This window comes from Urocitellus parryii, assembly GCF_045843805.1.
Source record: "Urocitellus parryii isolate mUroPar1 chromosome 13 unlocalized genomic scaffold, mUroPar1.hap1 SUPER_13_unloc_6, whole genome shotgun sequence".
Classification (NCBI taxonomy): domain Eukaryota; kingdom Metazoa; phylum Chordata; class Mammalia; order Rodentia; family Sciuridae; genus Urocitellus; species Urocitellus parryii.
This window is the reverse complement of record NW_027551774.1, coordinates 347,536-367,486: the sequence shown is the minus strand read 5'-3', so window position 1 is coordinate 367,486 and position 19,951 is coordinate 347,536. Positions and strand designations below refer to the sequence as shown.

At 43.1% G+C, this 19,951-nt stretch overlaps 1 pseudogene; it reads left to right on the top strand.

Moving 5' to 3' along the window:
* Positions 1 to 18,971, top strand: part of LOC144251444 (contactin-associated protein-like 3) — a 191,887-nt pseudogene extending 172,916 nt beyond the window's left edge.
* Positions 18,972 to 19,951: the final 980 nt, after the last annotated feature.

The following is a 19,951-nucleotide window of genomic DNA, read 5'->3' as shown; positions in this document are numbered from 1 at the left end:
GACAAGAGTCCTTTTATTTAAAAAACCCACCATAATCCGTATGATCTTCTCTTAACATCACCACGTCTACAAAGGCTGTTTCTTTTTAAATCCAAGTAACAAATTCTCATCTACAGCACAATTTTTCTACATACTTTTTAGTAGTTTTGACAGTGTTACTTTTGAGCATATTTTAAAGGAATCCACAAAAGTTGATTTATTGAAAATAAAATCCACACAGTAAAACAACAGGCTTTCAGATGCTCAGAGTCACGCACACAGACCTGGCCTTGTTGGGGGTATCACCAGGTCCCTTGCCTGTTCAAGAATTCACCAGCAAACATCAATTCTTCTATTCCTCACTCCTCTATAGTTCACCAAAATCCAAGGGCTCTAAACATACACACAAAATAAAGGTTTTTTTTTTTTTTTTTTGGTACCGGGGGGTTGAACCCAGGGACACTTAACCACTGAGTCACATCCCCAGGCTTTTTGTGTGTTTTATTTAGAGACAGGGTCTCACTGAGTTGCATAGGGTCTCACTAAGTTGCTGAGGCTGGCTATGAACTCACAGTCTTCCTGCAAAACCCTCATTAGCCACTGGGATTACAGGCATGGGCCTCCATGCCCAGCAAAATAAACTCTCTTTTAAACCTACATCCTACAAAACGTGAATTAATAAGCTCGTCATCAACCCAACAATTGCACTGAGCAAATTCATTGCTGGAAAACAAGCAATATTGGCACCTCAAGGTAAGTTTCTGTCGTTTCTTATACCCACAACAAGAGTGGTTAACCCACAAACAGTTAATCTTGCATTAATGCAAGACACTGATGGAAAATCAAAAATAACATGTAAATACCATTCCACTGAGTCTGAATACAGCCCATGAGTTACAGACACAAGTTTCTGCCTGTCCAACAATGCTTTAAATATTTTTTTCTATTTAAAAAGAAAAGCATAATAGGAGATGCAGAGAAAAGGCAGAAATGTGAAAGTGTACATCTAGTTCCACAATTTAAAATTAATATCAAACTGATATTGTAAGCTAAGTGACAGGACTTAACCCTTGGGCATCTGACAGACAATACGACTCTTCACTGTGATTCACAATGTTCTTGAGAAGCTTCCAGCAGATGGCCAACCCAAGAACACTAGCATAATATAGCAGAGTACTCATCCCCTGTTCAAAGAGACCCTGAAGAAAACACGGCACAGGCAGAGAGAAAAGTTGGATCTTTTCTGTTTGTTTGTTTTTGTATCAGGGATTGAACTGAGGGGCACTTAACCACTGAGTCACATCCCCAGCCCTTTTTATTTCTTTGTGACAGGGTCTTGCCAGGTTGCTTAGGGCCTTGCTAAATTGCTGAGGCTGGCCTTGAACTTATGATCCTCCTGCCTCAGCCTCCTGAGCCACAGGGATCACAGGCGTGGGCCACTACTCTCAGCAAAAGTTGGATCTTTTGAAAAAGATAGTGATACCAAGATACTCTTCCGAACTCTGTCAAGTACATGGCCCAAAGCAGCACTTCCTTCAGAGGTCACGTGTGGAATGCTGACTGCTTGTTGCAAAAATCCACATGAATGAGGAATGGCAGAGATGCACCTTAACAGATGATTTTTTTAAACAATACCTTTATTTCACTTATTCTTATGTGGTGCTGAGGATCAAACCAAGGGTCTCGAACATGCGAGGGGAGTACTCTACCACTGAGCCACAACCCCAGCCCCAGTTTTTTTAATTTACAGAAAAATACACTGAAGTTTCCATTTAAACATCAACCACATTATGCCAAAATGAAACATGGTAAAAAGTCGTGTGAGTTCGGTTTATGATTCTTTACACAGTGAATGGGAAAGTGTTAGAAACAACTTTTTTTTCTTAAAAAGGAAGTTTTGTTATTGCACTGACTTTTACAACCTGACCTACTAATTTAGAAAAATCATGTCATAAAATCTATAAAATTAAAGTACAACATTCTGGCTTGTAAACCTCAGTTGTCCAGAGTCTTTCATGGTAGTGGAACAGAATGAATAATTGATTCACTACTTTGTTTGCTGCAAGGGAGGAAATTCCTGAACTCAGCTTTTACACTTTCACTATAATTATGGTCAAAAATCAAAAAGAAAGTTAGTACAGTTGCTTCTTTTTCTTTCTTCCTTTCTTTCTTTCTTCTCTCTCTCTCTCTCTCTCTTTTTCCCCCAAGTGCCACAGTTGAGGTAGTACTGATTTGGAGACCTCCTACAGGCTGGTGACAAATGTCAGGTAAAGTCCCAGGACTTCAGTATAGGTACTCCCAAATGGGTACTAAGGCACTGGGGGCTGGGGCCACCCACAGGTGCCAGATGGCCTGGGCAAAGGGGATAACATATTCTCTCTTGAAGAACACAACTCCCAACCAATACATGAAGCCCGCACAGGCAAGACCTGACATCCGTGGATGTGACCCATCGATGTCACCAAGCCTGCAGGAAATCCCACTGGGAGATGGAAGAAGAGCTCAACCCTGAACCTTTTCACGGTAGAGAGGGGGTTCCTCCAGCTGCTGTGAATCAAAGGGACGTCAGGGGTCCGAGTTCCCTGGAGGTTAAGCCAGGGAGCAGGGGAAGCCCGTGAAGGAGCTGACCGAGATGACCGGTCCCTCCCACTTGGACAAGCAATGTGCCACCCACCGCGCTGAAGACAAGCATGGTGGAGACCGGAGGGCGCGGAGGCCGGTGCCCACACACCTGCCCTGACCTTTTCCCAGCCGTCATGAGACACCAGACGGCGGACACACTGCCCACCACCGCGGGAACCGTGCACCACTCCAGAGGAGACAGCTAGCCGCAGGTTCACAGCGGCCATTGGCTGGGGCCCTGCGGTCCATGAAACGCTGGAATCGATTCCTGAACCGCACTGATCCCCGTTTCTCCCTGCGCGGCTGGAGCTGAACCTGGGGATGCGGCCCTCACTCACTTGGGCTGCTCTGGAGCCTCCTGCGGGCCCCGCTGAGCCGCTGGGCCCAGTGGACCACACATCAGGACAGGGCGGGGGCCAGCCCTGTCATCTGGGGACAGGTGGGTGGCCGCTTAAAAGGCCCCCAGTGCCACCTGCCCCCCCAGACCCTATTTTTATATAAAGTCACCATCCCAGGTTTGAGGTCCTCTATGTATTTCAAGGGATAACCCTGAAATTTGGACCTGGCTGAGTCTGGACCTGGTGGAGAACCGGGATTAGAGTCGGGAGGCAGAACTGCCTTTCCGCTCAATAATAAGCTGCGCCCCAACTTACACCCCCTGCCTCAAGGGAGTCAACCCACCTACCTCCTGGGACAAACATGACGCTTTAGGGACTTGGCAGAAAATTATGGTAGTGATTATGTCAGGTACGTTCTAAGAAAGTCAGCCGGGTACAATGGACAAGAGAAAGGAACATGCACAGAGAGACCACACTACTTATGCCCAAATACTCAAGACCATGGAAGGACAATCATGCAATGACCAAGCAAGGGACAGCTGGGAAGGTAAGTGGACCGCACTCCCTGAAGCAAAGTCCAAAGGGCAGAAAACACCAGGACTGATCCAGAACCCAGTTAGGGTTTTAGTACTGTTCCTAGCTGTGCAGCCTGAGATTACAGGCTATCAAAGATTCCCTCTCTTCCTCTTATCTTAATTTCTGAGGCAGAAGCACACTTCTCTCCTCACTGATGTTGAGGACAAACTGGGTTACTTGCTTTGGCCAATGAGAATTGGCAGAACTTATGCACTTGAACATTGACCTTGACCTTTGTGCTTCTGCCATTGTCCTTAAAAATGCTTGCAGTAGGAAGCTGCCACGCAAGAACAAGCAGACTTGAAACCCAACAGCACCCTGGAACCAAGCCCAGCCCTACCATGATCCACTGAACTCAAGACAACCTGCAGATATGTGAGCAAGAAATAAATGCTACTAGCCACATGCCATTGAGTTTCAGAGTGGCTTGTTATGCAGCATAATTGTGAGTGCAGCTGACTGATACATGAGCTAATAAAGCTCTGCTCCCCAAGAGAATTGATAGACAACTGATGAAGGGATCCTGAATTATATTGTTTTCCAATCACAATTGAAACCACATTTGTCAAACCAGGAACATATTTCTCTGCCAAGAAAGTAAGATTAAAAGTGAATACTCTTAACTACCCCTGTTTCAAGTAAAGCATGTCACACAACTGAACTAAGACCCGTAGCTTTTTTCTTACACAAAGCTAAGGAAGAATTTTTGTGGCTATTTTTCCTCTGTTGTTTTATTTCAGATGTGCCAGAATAGCTAAATGTGATGTGTTTTCTGTAGGTAGGTTTCAGGGTGCCCTGAAGCTCTTGACCCAGAACTGATGAGAGAGTGAGATCTTGACCACAATTCTCCACTTAGAGTTAGATCCTGGAACTGCCTCACTTTGCTTAGCATTCCTTTACGTCCTCAGCCTGCCTGAACTTTCTGGAGGTGTTCCTTCCTACCAGTCTTCACTGGTTGTCTGCTGGCTCACCCAGCAGGACCACCCAGCAGGCTTGATATCCCCACCCACTTTCCCTGCCCATCAGCCTCCACCTGCAGCCTTCTGGGGAGGAAGACCCTCTCAAGCTCCTTTCTTCCTTGGTACTCTTGAAAACCCAACTATATTCTTCCATGTTCTTTTTAATCCTCTATTGTTAATCCCCTATAGTATTTAATTATCACTTATATTGATTTTCTTGTCCAAATGACTATGTATTTCTGATTCCTTCATTAGAAATTGATGGCAGACTTTACTAAGTGAATACTGATTCTATTGGTGAAAATGAATATTTGGGGGGAATCTGCATAATTTATTTCATTTTGTTAAAACGTTTTAGCCTTAGAAAGCTAATTTCAAGCTTATTAATTTAAACTATATTTTCTTTCAAATAGACACCAGCATACACATTTGGATGGTTTCTTGATTCCAGACTTTATTTAATTAATAAACTCCATGGGATTTAACATATCCATCTACTGCTGAAATGACTAGTTCAGAGCACAGTGTGGAAAAATCTATGAACACGGAGTACGTTAATCTGAGGAGAAGAGAACTCACAGTTCTCTTGACTTCTGTAGTGTTATTTCCCTTGCATGATTACCAGTTTATCATGTAAACATATATAAACAAACAAGTTTGCAAGATAAAGCTTTTGCAGTCATGGGGGGAGGGCTCCAGATTAATTTGTTCAGAATCCCCCACTCATGAGCATTACTAGAACAGTAACTGAACACGACAGATTCTCAATAAATACTTGTGGAATAGATGTAAAACGCAGAAGACTACAGGATGAATCTTAGAAATTATCAGATAGATGGAAAGCTTGGTCTGCTGTCTTAGCAGTGGAGTAGCAGATGGGTACTATATATTGCTAATTTCAAGGTGACTGACATTTATGAAGACTTCAATGTACCTGCATCATGTCACATTATTGAATCGTCCCTGAAATCTGATGGAATTTAGCCTGATGTTATTGCCAGTTTAAGATGAGGAAATGGAGGCTGCCTTCCGTGACTGAGGACAGAAACTATAAGTGACAACGTCCTGCCTGAATCAAAAGCCAAACTCTGCCACCACACTTAGGCAAATTATGAAAGAATAAACCACGGCCCAAGTCCATGAAAAGAGCAATCTTGATGGCCAGGGAATGCTCTCAGATCGGGTGCTCAGGTGTGCCAGATTGCACACAAAAGCACCTCCTTCCCATCCACACCAGACTTTGTGGGCACCCGCTTCTCCTGAGAGCTTGCCTCCAGCGATTAAAGTTACCAAGGAGAATATCAGGACAGACACGAAGCGCTGGAAACTCAATTGGTGGTGAGCTGCTGCGTAGCAGGAATTGCAACCTAATCACATTCAACCCCTCGGTGGGGAATGAAAAGCCAAAGCACTCCATCTTACCAATATTCAATTTTAGAGTAGATGACTGTGATACAATGCAGACCTTATTTAATCACTAAATAAAGGGGCAGCTTTGAAACACAGTCGATACGTCATCTTTAAAGATTGTATTTGATATTCAGGATGCGGTGGGAAAATATGAACATGCTTAAGACAAATTGAAAATCTCAGCAGAGAAATTAGAAGACTTGGCAAAGAAATGGAGTATCAAAGAAAAGCGGAGTGAAAATTGTAAACCCCAAACGTGATAATCAAAGACAAACTCGATGAATAGGATCAACAGCAGAAAGGGGAGGACAGAGCAAAGAATCAGTGAACTTGAAGGTAGAAAAATAGGAATTATCAAACTGAAGAGCCAGGAGCAAATAAACTGGGAAAAATGTGGAACAAAGACACAGGAAATTGTGGGTTTGTAAGAAAAGATCTGACATTTCTCTCAGCAGGGATCCCAAAGGAGTATTGAAAGATAGTGGGGTGGAAAAGTATTGGAGGGATTCAAAGCAGAATTTTCCCCAAATGAGACAAACAACATAAACCTACAGATTTGATAAGCTGAGCCAACCCCAAACAAGATGAAGAAATAAAAAAATTCAAGTCAAGACATATCATCAGCAAAATTCTGAAAAGTAAAGATAAAGAATAAATTCTCAGAAGCAGCAAGAGAGAAGTCACATTTTAGCTGCTGGTGAAAAACAAACTGAATGATGCCTGGAATTCTCACGGAATTGCCATGGAGTTCCAAATAGCCAAAACAACCTAGAAGAAAGAAGAAGAAAGTTCAAATATTCTGAAAAATATTCTAAAAAAGCCAGGGAGAGAACAGCCATGGGAACTTCAATGGCTCTCCCAGGGGACAGACCACCCCATGCACATGACCTTCCCCTCTGCTCTGCTAGAAGGGTCCCTCACAGTAACACTGGAGAACCCCATTCCCACCACCCGCGTGCCATGTGGGTGGTACAGTATGGTCCTGGCATGAGAACAGGCAGACAAACCATGGAATAGGATAGAGAGCTACAAACAAACTTGCTCCATATGATCAATGGACTGCGACAAGGAGTCCAAGACCACTCCATGAGAAATGGAGTCTTGGCTACCAAAGGTGGGACTAAAAAAGGATTTGCTTACCAATGTTCCCATCAGCATTACCCACTGCATACAAAGGGTGGAATCAGCCCAAGTGTCCATCAGGAGATGGATGGGCAGAAAACCTATAGCATCACAATGGAATACTACTCAGCTATGGAAAGGAATGAAATTTTTACAAATGCGACAAAGTGAAAGGAACTTGACAGCATTTTGCTCAGTGAAATGAGGCAGACAAACACAGAAGGACAGAAGTTGTATAGCTCCGTGCCTAAGAGGTGCCTAGGATAGGAAATTTAATGAAGACAGTAGAAGAGAGCTTACCGGAGGATAAGGGCAGAGGGAAAGTGGGTTATTGGTTATGAGTGCAGGGTTCCTGTGGGGATAAGGAAAAGATCTGGGCAGAGTCGGGGTCATGGTGACTTCACATTGTGGATGTGTGTTATGCTACTGAACTGTGTGCTTACAAATGGTTATAATAAGAAATTGAATGTTCTGTATATTCTTGTCACAACAAAAAATACAAAAGGATAACATCACAGCATGGGATTTTAAAGATTAAAAAAATTTTTTAATGGTAAAAAAGCAAAAGAAAAAAAGTAGAAGGAAGGTAAATAAGATCTAAGAATGTTCCAGGACATTTGTATTATTTGGCATGAAGTAAAAATACAAATTAACCGTAGACTCTAATCAATTAAGTGTGATACTTACTGTGTGTCAGCTGAACTGGGCCACAGCACACCCAGGTATTTGGTCAAACATTTTGGGTGTGTCTATGAAGGTGTCTGTGGATGTGATTAACATTTGAATCAACAGACCCAGGGAAGTAGATCACCCTCCCTAATGTGGGTGAGCCTCAACTCATCAGCTGATGGCCTGATGGGACCAAAAGGCAGACCCTTCTTTCAGTGAGGGAGCTTCTACCCATCTGATGACCCAAGGAAGTGACCTCTCCCTGCCTTCACGCTTGAACTGAGAAGCGGCTCTTCTAGGGTGGTGAGGCTGCCGGCTTTCACACTGGAATTTACACCATCCACTGACCTGGTCTTGGGCCTTCAGACTCAGACAGGAACTACGTGTCAGTTCCCCTGGGCCTCCACCTGGCCTCCAGCAGATCTTGAGACCTCTCAGCCTCCATAACCACGTGAACCAGTTCCCCAGAAGAAACATGTCTGTCTGTCTGTCTGTCTGTGTCCCTGTTGGTTCTGTTTCTCTGGAAACATGGATACTATGTTATGAAAAAAAAATGAATGTACAACATCCAAATTAAAAGGGGTAATTAGATGGGGAAATATAAATAAGGGAAGAGAAGATAAGGAAAGGGAAATTGCAACACGGAGAAGCTGTGAACACAGGATGGTAGAGGGACACCTATCTACACACTTGAGTCATTGTCTTAAATAACAAGACAATTATGAAATAAAGCAATTAAGCCAATGCTTTAAATAAAGCATTAGATGAAAAAATCAAAAATTTAATTTAAATTTAAAAATTAAAAAAATAAAACATTTGTTTAAATAACATTTAGTTGAACGGCATTTATTTTGAAAATGAGCAAACTCTAACAACACAACACAGAACCCCACTCACTGCTGCGTACAGAAGATGGATAAGAGACATTGGAACACAGAAGAGCCGATGATTTAAAACACAAGGAAACACATCAGTAAGCTGGTCTGGAAAAGAAAAAAAAAACAAAAAGTAAGATAACCATAAAAGTTGGTGTGAATAGGTTATTATCAGGAAGACAAAGCAATTACTATTATCAATTAATTTCACATATGTACCTAATTACCTAACCTCAAAACTTATAAATAAAAAAATCCCCAGAACTATGAGAAAAAAGCTTCCTTGGTGATTATTTTTCTTTTTAACACATTTTTATCATAATTAATAGAAGAAACTAGGTGTAGATTTATAAGATTTGAACAACATGAAACTGACCCAGACACATGCTGCCAAAAAAGACATCATTTTCCAACACGGGCAGAGCAATTATAAAAAGAAAATATGTCTCGACAAATTTCAAATGATGAAAAATCTGCTGATATTCTCTGACAAGGGGCCAATTAATCTAGAAAGTGATAAAACAACACAACGATACCCACAGAAAATTTTGAATATTAATAAACATCTGTTTCAGTGCCCCACAGGCCAAAAGGAATCTAAAAACTAGAAGATAAACAGATATTAATATGAAAATGTAGTTCAAAACTTTTGTGGTAAAGTGAGTATAGTACATTTCTTTAGTAAAATAATTGATAGTAATGATCACCTTTGAGAGACTAGCTAAATGAATCAATCAAATAAATGTAACAAAAGGCATTTGGATTGAAAAAAGAAGTGAAGCTATATTTGCAGATCATATGATCTGGTATACCAAAAATCTAGAAGAATCCACTAGGAAACTATTAGAGTTAATAAACAAGTCAACACAGATGATGGAAAAATGAATATTACAAACCAATCCTGTGTAGTAGCAATGAACAAATGGTGAATGAGACAAAGAAAATAATTTCATTTAAAATAAGATTTAAAAACCCACTCAGCTGTGACTTTAACAAAGGAATTGCAAGATTTGTGTGCTTGAAAAGAGCAAGCCATTACTGAAAGAAATTAAATAAGATCTAAATAAATAAGATCCCAGGATTACTGGCTGAAAGAGCTAATATTGTTTAATGACAAAAAGGAGTATCCACTATGGGGTTCGGCCAGGGAAAAGTCAAAGGATAGGCAGTGATTGCTAAGGGGTAAGGTGTTTCTTTTAGAGATGAAAATATTCTAAAATTAGATGGTGGTGATAGTTTCAAAACTCTATGAGTATGCTTCAAATATGTTAAATTATTCACTTTAAAGGGTGAATATTATGAAATGGAAAATCATGTGTCAATAAAACAGCTTTTAAAAACTCTCATAGAATGTGCTTTCCAAACACTCAGTCCTTGGGCAGGAACCATGTAAGTTTAACATAGGATTACGAGGGCTCAGAGAAAGCTACCAGACGGTCATCACGGACCGTCGACGTTATTTACTCAAGAAGGATGTAAAAAGTAGAAATGGGATAGAAGAGGGATGAAAAATACTTTTTAAAAGTCATGCAGAAAAGAAAACACAGAGAATGCAAACTGAGGGTGAAGAATATAAAATCCCACATATAATCTTACTGCAAAGGTGTAAAAATGTACAGAAATAAAAAGCATACAGCCATGGCCTGGCAATACAGTCCTCTAGCTAGGTGGCTGGTTCTGTTGGTTTAGACCCCATGACCAACCTGATGTGGAACTGGGATCCACTCCTCCATTCATCCAGATCTCGGGTGGGAGGTAGAAAGCACAGAGCTTCTTCCCTCCCCTGAGAAGGGGCACCTGGGTTCCCCAGAGCAGAGGAAGCTTGCCTTGAATTCTACTCTCTCTTGAAATGACAATTAGGGATTGTCTTTGCAAAAACACACGATACATCCACAAGGACAAAAGAAAACAGGAGCAGGGAGGTCTGGAGAAAAGACAGCTCCCTGCCACTCCCTTAGGTTACACCAGGCCTAGAAAACACCAGAAGGGACATGAATGAGACCAAATGCTCCTGCCCACAGTTCAGGAAGGAGTGACCTCAGGTGCACCTGAACTTGGCACTCAAAGCAGAAGTCAGGTGCAGCACATGGCCCCAAGTCTCACCACCAGTCCCCTTTCCAACCCTACGCAGCCAGGCAGGTGCCTCCCGAGCTTGCGTCCCACCTCACGGCCCCACTTCTCTCTGCAAAGATGTTTGCTGAAGTTTCTCAGGACACCTGCAAAACCCCACACCACACTCAGACCTGCAGAGCCGGGAAGTGGGAGGGTGCGACTCCCCAGGGACAACCTGCATCCAGCGGAGAGCAGGAGCCATTAAGTGGACAATCCCAAAACACATTCCATGCAGCTTCTCCATAAGATCCTGGCAGTAATCAAACCCCATTCACCAAAGTGATCCTTCATCCAGTTTTTAGGGGGGAGGGGTACCAGGAATTGAACTCGACCACTGAGCCACATCCCCAGTCCTATTTTGTATTTTCTTTAGAGACAGGGTCTCACTGAGTTGCTTAGTGCCTCGATGTTGCTGAGGCTGGCTAGGAACTCGTGATCCTCCTGCCTCAGCCTCCTCAGCTGCTGGATTACAGGTGTTGGCCACTGCACCCAGCTTCCTTTATCCATTTTTAAACTGGCTTTTCTTTCTCCCATGCTCTGCGGGCCGCTCATTAGTGCTTCCTAAAATCTCTTCCCAAACACCTTAGATGTATGCAGACCTTTGTACTAGGTTCTGTTTTTAGAGAAAAATCACACTAAAAAATAATTTCATTTGAATATTGGTTATAAGTACCTAGAAAACAAAATATAGAGATGAAAAAGGGCAATCATGAATTCCTCAGAAAGGAGAATGTTGTGGAGAGACTGATCAGAACATAGCACATGGATAAGCTTAGAATGGCCATGCGCACTCACTACAACACGGCTTTCAATACCAATCCAATCACATCATGTTAGGATGACATTAGATCACCACCGGAAGAACAGGGCATCAGAACTGGAGGCTAGCCGTGGGATGTCACCGTAAGGGAAGGATCGCTGCTATGACATTACTATAGCCACCCAGCCCCCTCAAACACTCGCACTCTGTCACTTAGTGTGCTGAATACACATTATTCATGGGCTTAGAGAAATGGATTGCCAGCACTGGCCTGTGGATTTCCATCCCTGGCCTGTGAATTACCAGGTCTCTATGACAACAAAACCTAAAACCCTGGTTACCCTGGAGACAGGAGCCACTCCACACAGGCGCGGCTTTCACCAACCCTGAAACAGAGCTTGCACTTGACAAGAGTTGTTTAAACTCCTTTTATGAAAGAAGCGCCTGGTTAACTGATCTGGGCAAAATAGAGGTATAAGAAAGGGGAAGGAAGCCCTAAGAATGTTCGCCACCAGAAACGCTCCCCTGGCTGTATCTGGCACAAGCCACCAGGCTGTCCCCACTTTCCATCTTGTAAGATCTGCCAGAATCCATGGCCTGGACCTCGGGCAGTGCCTTGGACTCACCTTTGACACAAATCAGACTGAAAGTGAAGGATTTGTATTTTATTTAGAGACAGGGTCTCACTGAATTGCTTAGCTCCTCACTGTTGCTGAGGCTGGCTTTGAACTCATGATCCTCTTGCCTTGGCCTCCCCAGCTGCTGGGGTTACAGGCCTTCACCACTGCACCCAGCTTCTTTCATCCATTTTTAAACTGGGGAAGCTGGCTGAGGAGGACCACCTGCAATCCCAGGGCTCCACACCAGGCCACCAGGATGGGATTTACCCAAGCAAAAGCACCCAATCCCGAAAAACGAAAGCTCAACCTTAGGCAGCATCCAAAAGAAAGGGTGTGTGAACAGGTTGCAGTTGATTCATAGTCAGGGGAAGGGGAATCCTTTCTCAGTGTTTGTCACTTTCCACTGGACTAGGAAAAGAGGGAGTAGGTTGGAAAGGGTCCATCTTCCACTCACATGCTATCCCAGACTGCTCCTCCAGGGCTTTTATTGTTCCAGATCCCCAAAATAACCAACTTCCAAACTATGAGTAATCAGGTCCTCAGAGTCGTGTATAACATTTGCACTCATCCAATCTATTCTTCCAAGAGTCTGATAAACTAATGGCAGAGCCGAATAGATTCACATCAGGCAAGACAACCAATATCTATGTTGTGTGTGTACGTGCACACCCATGGTGCTGGGGATTGAACCCAAAGACTTGTGCGTGCAAGGCAAGTACTCTACCAACTGAGCCACATCCTCAGCCCCAATATCTATTTTTATCGAGGCAAAATTTCTGCCTCCTTTTGAGGTGGTCATTTTATTTTTGATTTTTGGGTGTCAACAGTCAAATATAGGAAGGAATGAAAGTATATTCTGGAAACAGTATTCACTCTATGAATATGCCTGGCTGCCTTTCTAAAGGAACTTTCTAAAGTTCCCAGTGCAGAGCTACCTAGACACCAGCTTTTCCTCGCCCAACTTCCCTGGTAGGTTTTCCTTTGGACACTCACTTGCCTCCATGGCTGACATTTTCAGTCAGAGAACTGGGCTCTTCTGCGTCTATTGAAGGTTGATAAAGCACATGAATGTGAATCTCAAGCTCTGCACAGTGCCTGTGTAAGGTGAGGCAGGACACTTAGGACTCTTGCACTAGTGATACTCAAAGATGTAGGCATTGCTTTCCTCTATATTCAGAAGACAACTGTTGCCTACGGTTACAGTCAAGTTCAAACATGGTCTTTTATAGAGAAAGCTTGTTGTTGTCATTGGAGGGAACAAAACCCAGAAGGGAATCAGACACTGAAAATTGTGAGCCCAAAGAAACCTTTTCTCTTTATAAGTTAATTATCTCAGGTATTTTGTTATAATGACAGAAAGCTGACTAGCACACTTCAATATCAAGGTCCTCTTCCAAGCTCAGTCTTGTTAAAGACAGAATTAAGTTCCTTGCTTCTGGAGGATGGGGATCCCATTTCCTTTCTAGCCATCAAACTGTACCTCTCTTAGCAACCCACATTCTTTCTCACACATATATAATGAGTCCTCCTGATGCTTTGAGTCTTTCTGACTTCTCCTACCAGCCAAAGAGAGCTCCCTGCTTTGGAATTATGTGATGAGGTTAGGTGAACCAAGATAATTGCCCTATGTTAAGGTCAACTGTGTCATATGGTATAACACAGCCATGGAAGTGTTAACTCCTTCTGTTCACAAGCCTGGGAATGAGGGTGTAGAATCTTGAGGTCATTTTTGGAATTCTGTCGAATACATATATATAGAGAAAATACTTATCAGTTCACTCTATTTCTTATCAGATTGTTCTTTCTCCTCAACAAAATCCATCACTGGTATTCACTGTGCACTGTGGCACACATCGTGGGCTCTACGGGAAAATCCCCACTGATGTATTTCAGTGCCACCACCACCCAGATCACAAAAGGACCTCTGCAGATGAATCATAAAATACAACCTAACAATACGCACGTGTGGCGATACACAGGGGAAGTGTTAATTGGCTTCTAGCTCTACTCTGCTTCTGCCTCTGCATTGTTTGGTGATGTATTCGATACTGCACTTGTCCTGACCTGGATAATTTTAAATTATTAGCATGTTCACTATATCTCTGCCAAAAAAATAAATGGGAATCATGATGCATTGATTTTTATTCTGCACTGCTAGGCCTCTTTTTTCTCTTTCGTTTCTTCTTCTTTTTTTCAAAGCAGATATCATTAGTATAGAGCTCACTTAAAAGTCTGGATCTGGTTACATGCAAGGATCTGAAAACCATGATAACAATAATGAGACAAATGGACCTGATTCCCATTTGGACCAGGGTTTTAACAGGGTCCCCAAATAAAGGATGCATCTCTAATCCACACCTGTCATTTTTCAAATTTACATCCTTTGTCACTGGGAAAATAAACTATACAAAAATCAATGCACTAGCACACGTTATTGGTAATACCAATTATGGCATAAATGAGCAACTGGGGGAGAACCAGTCTCTCCCAGTTTATTCTGAGATCTTCTAAGTTTCAAAACCAAACTCCATACCACTATCATTAACAATCTCATAGCTTGTCATAACTCAACCAATTTTCCCTTATTCTATTTTCTTCTTTTTGTTCTCTCCTTCCCTCTCCCTCCCTCCTTCCAAAGCCTGAGGGTAAAAACCTACTAACTAAGATTGCAAAGACATCTTCTGTTTTCATGAAAGTATAAAACACATTCAGACACAGCTCAATTGGTCTGAGGCGCCCACAGTTAGGAACGGCTGGCATTTCTGTGGACGCAGCCCTTTACATTTGGTGTGTGATGTAACTCTAAACTATTTGTGAATGAAAATCAACAACCAGTCAGCAACCTTAGGTTCTCTGGAAGGAAATACAATAGTTTTAAGAAGGTGCAATAGTACATTCATGATGTTGATTGTACAAGGAAACCTTCAGGACAAAAAAATGACTGGGGTCTTCGACAGCAGGAAGATTGCTGTAGGCTTTGCCCTTCCACGAGCACCATAACAGGTCCAAGAATAATTCTGAGGACATGAAGAAATGGTATTCACTCTAAAAGTCATTTCTCAGAAACTAATCCGCAAGCAGTTAAATCAGCAAATGAGTGAAATCCAGAAATGGCGAAATCCTCGTAGAAATTAGAATCCACATACCAGGGAAGGCCTTTCATTCCAATGGGTGTAACATAAATATGAGTTCTTCCTTCAAAACATCATTGCATTATGTCTGTGAAAGTTAGTTACAGATTGATCTTTCAAAGTCTCAAATGGCAACGTGCAATAAAAATCACACGTTGTATTAAGTAGCTGAAGCTTTCAAAGTACTTGGCCAACATTTTTCTCATTTATATTCTTTAAACATCATCCCATGGTTAAGATGTTAAGAAAATGTCACAGCAGAGGCAAATGCAGACCAGCCTCTCTATCCAGTCCTCACCCCCTTAACGTGGCTCCTAGCCCCTTGCTCCTCTGCACAGAAGATGCAGGGGCTCCCTGGTGGTCACTCCCAGAGGTCCCACCTCCTAGTGCTGACCTTCAACTCTACCTTCAAGTTCACCCTTCCGGTCCTTAGCCTTACAGCCCCACACTCCTCAGTGCAGTTGCTCCTCAGGACAAAGCAGAACTGCTCAAGGAACCACCCTAGAGCCAACTGGAGAAGCATCAGAGCCTCTGAACACGTCTCCCCCAAGAGAGATTGTTTTCCACATACTTTTTGATATCATGGTCTTGACCTTCAGCCTGAGGCGCCTGAGGCTCTGAATCCACCTGCAGCTCCTGATCAACTTGCTTTTTCCACTTATTCTTATACTAATTCCTATGCATGTGTTGTGAATGCAACTCACAGAACACTAGAGAGGCTTGAAGTTAGACCGTATGAGGTGGGACTGAGGCACAGGTTAGATGGCATTTCTTGCCCTTGGCATTCAGCAGGGTCTCATGACTCTCTCGCTCTGAGTAATGAAGAGTGAGTAAGAGTGAGGCAGATAGGAAGTCCCAGTGTGGGGTTCTCCAGTCTCATCCCTGCTGTAGTGACCTTGAATCCCTCCTGATGCATTGCCCAGAGAGTGGAGCCCAGCCAGCCTGGACGCCTGAGTGTCTGTGTGGAACAGAGGCCCCTGTCTGTCCTGTCTGAGTATCCAGCATGCATGAGAAAGAGTTCTTTATTATTTCAAACCACAGAGACTTTGAAGTTGTTTACTTACCAGTACTTGATCTAAATGTCCTGACTAAAACAAAAATTACAGGTCAGCCAATATTGAGATGTGAGACAACTAAGCAATCTATTTTTTTAAATATCTTTTTAGATATTGATGGACCTTTATTTTAGTCATTTATTTATATGGGGTGCTGTGAATAGAACCCAGTATCTCACACATGCTAGGCAAGTGCTTTACCACTGAGCCACAACCCCAGCCCCAGCAATCTATTTTTGAGCAATGAAAATAATTAAACTAAACTTTGCTGCTCAATCCACAATTTGGGTAATTTTTCAAATTCAAATTTTAAAATTAGATTATTATTAATTTTAGACTTCTCAGATATGTGATTTGTTCCCTTCATACATAGTTCAGCCTACTGATTTCCATATAGCCACAAAATTTGCAAAGTAACATTTTAAATTTTGCTTTGAGAGATAAGACCGACGTGGGGGGGCAGTTATTATATATTTATCCACCCAGATGTTGATCTTGCCGAGATCAATATGAAAGGAAGGAGGAGACCCACTGAAGGCTTCAGTCACAGAGGGAGCAGGGGACAGTAGATAGAGCATGGTGTGATGGGGGACGTTAGGAGCCAACTCCACTGGGCCGCAGGATGGCCCGTATCTGGCTAATCCTTTCTGGGTGTGTCTGGGAGTTTCCAGAAGAATGAGGGACCCAAGTCAAGCATATGACCTTCCCCAGCATGGTTGGGCTGTATTCAGTCCATAGGGGCTTAAGTAGAACAAAAGGGCAGAGCCAGGGAGAACTGACACTCTTGGCCCAGATGCTTGGGCTGGGACCTTGGTCTAGTGCCCTCAGACTGGGACTTGCACCATAAGGGCTCCTGGTTCTCAGGTGATCAGACTCAGGTGAGAACCACCACCACCTTCCCGGGTCTCCAGCCTGCAGATGGCAGATGGTGGGACTTCTCAGCCTTCACATGTTCAGAACTTTCCTCAGTGCCTGCTGGAAATCTGCTTAGATTAGGGCCGTTGGATTGCGTTACTGCGCCATTGTTGGGAACCACTCACCATTGCCCCATGTGCACGTTTGCTTCCTCTTCCCATAGTCTCGTGCTCTACGGACCCCGTGACCTTGTCACCACAGGAGGAGCGCATCCACCAGAAGGCACAGGATAACTCTACTGAACTGGAAGTGGAGGCTCCACCCGGTGAATTCCAGCTCCTTGAGCCCCTGAATCAACAGGCCCAGGAGGAAGTCACTGAAGGTGCCTGGATAACAAGAGGAGATCGCTCTGTGACAGCAATAAGGGACAATGTGTCTGCAATACAGGAAACCACCCCCCCTCTCAGGGTGTCTCTTAGCACTACCATATCCTGGGATTAAGGTTGATGACAAAAGAATTATCCAATCCAGGCAGGACTACCAGGGCCCAGAGCCTTCAGAAATGAAGGCTTGGGTCGCCATGACAGGTCAATAGCATGGCCTGCCCAGGTGCTCACTGAAGGAAACAGATAGGGAATGGGTACTGAAAGGAGGTCATTATACCAGCTGCCACCACGTGACCAGTTATAAAAATGAGGGCTGTAATGACCATGCCTAGTCCCTCCTGTCTGGCTATGAGAGTCTGTTATCAATTCTGCTTCTCTGGAGAACCCTGACTCACAGGATATGTGTGACATTGTCCAGTGGCAACCAAGGTCAACAGAGCCACGCCATCTGAAGGGGAAGGAGGACACATGGTCAGAAGGAGCCAGCAGGCACGTGGTTGGAGAGCATCAGGAAATTGGAAAGAAGGTCTAAGGAAAGGAGTATACATGGAGATGGTATTGATCAGGAATTCCAGAGAGCACAGAACAAGGATCTGGAGAGGTGACCAAGGGCGATGGGGACCTCACCTCCCAGCAGTAGTGAGGTCGGAGGGGAACTCCTCTGAGGTGGAGATGAGCAGGGCATGCTGGGTTTTCATCTGCGTTCTTAAGGAAAGAGAGTAATGGGCTCATCACCACAATCATAAATGCTCAGTTGGCTGGTGCAGCCACTCTGTGGCAGCTGTGTCCAGGGAAGGCCACATCTTCCATAAGCACCGGGATTGTGTTTTGCATGGTGTAGAAACAAGATATAAATGTGTGAACCTGAATTTATTTTTTTTTTAGAAAATGTTATGAAAAAATGAGTACCCCACTTTTTCCTGGTTTGCAAGGAAGATCTTTGCAGCCACATATTCTGTTGTGGTTGTTATTCCTCCTGTGAAATCATACACTTCTTTTTGTTGGCTGCAGGTTTCGCCTGAGTGGCATGGTAAAGATCCACTTTCAGTCAAAGCTGTACATGTTTTCCTTTCCTGCGTGTCATTGGCTCCATATGAAGTAGCTGGAGTGGTTCTAATTAAGCCATCTGGGATTCATTCATTCAGACAGACAGACACTTGCCAGATTATTTTAGCTATTTTTCCAAACAGGGCCAGAGGACATCCAGGCCAAGAAGACCACAGAGCCAGGTCATGCTTCCAATATCCCCTCTATGAGCCAAATATCAAAAGGCAACACTGTCAAACAGACATAAAAGATCTAAAATGCAAAATAAAATCTCTGTGACTGGGATGGATGTGAGGGGGAGGGAGAGAAAGAACATAGAAGACAAAATGTCAAAAAATTTAACAAATCCAATCTGTTTATGGTATTAGCCAAACAAATGTATCGTGGCTATTTCTGTCAACCCAGTAAGTTTAGTCTCCTTAAGGTTTTTTTTTTTCTTTTTTCCCCTAGGCTGAATCTTCATATTTCTATGACAACAGTACCCCATGGCCTCCAGCCCCAAGTCACCTCCAAGAACCTGAATCTTCTCTTAAGGGACATACTAAATTCTGGGCATACCACTGACTAGTTGCATTTCCTGATCTTTGAATTTCTGGGCCTCGGTTTCTTTCCCTCAAATACACTGCAGTAGATATTTTCAAATATCCTTTTGAGCCCCCAAATTTGATTTTTCATTTTGTTTGCAACAACTTTGAAAATATTACAGATATTGACATTCTCCTAGCTGTGATTCACAAGTCTTGTTTGGAGTAAGGAGACATGCAGCAAACATGTTGAGTATACCGCAAATAAGATGGTTGCTGAACAACCCATGTAATTAGAGCAGTAGAAATTCAAGTGAAAGACAGATGTGAAATGCTTATTAAGAACCAAACGCAGGCTGGGATGAAATTCTTAAACACGTGCAGGAGTCTCAATCTGTCCAAATAAATAATATGCTATTAAAAAACAAAGAACAGGAACAAAGACTTCAATGTGGGCTGAGTGTCTAGGGTGTTCCCTCATTTCTCTTAGTCAATATCTACTTAAAGTAGATGCATTTGACTCATCTCAAGTATCCACTCAGGAGCACAGAAGGCCAAGCCCATGTCTCCCAAGCATTAAGCAAGGAAATAAGGAATAACGATTTTCTGCCAATGAAGCTCATGCATGAAACAAAACCAGACTCATCATAAAGACGCTAAGCACACAGCAACTGAGGGTCTCTAAGAAGGGCCCTGAGCTCAGGGAGACTTCAGTGAGGCCCACAGAGAAAATATCAGGACAGCACCTCACAAATCCATGCAAAGGGTAAGAGAAATCTGAGGCAGGTTGAAGAAAAAACTGGTGAAGAGTGTCAAAAGAATTTCTGCCAATCCTGAGAATAAAACAAAACGTGACCACCAACATTTGGTTTTTCTTGCTGCTTCTGTTACCATCAGACAGATAGATCAGC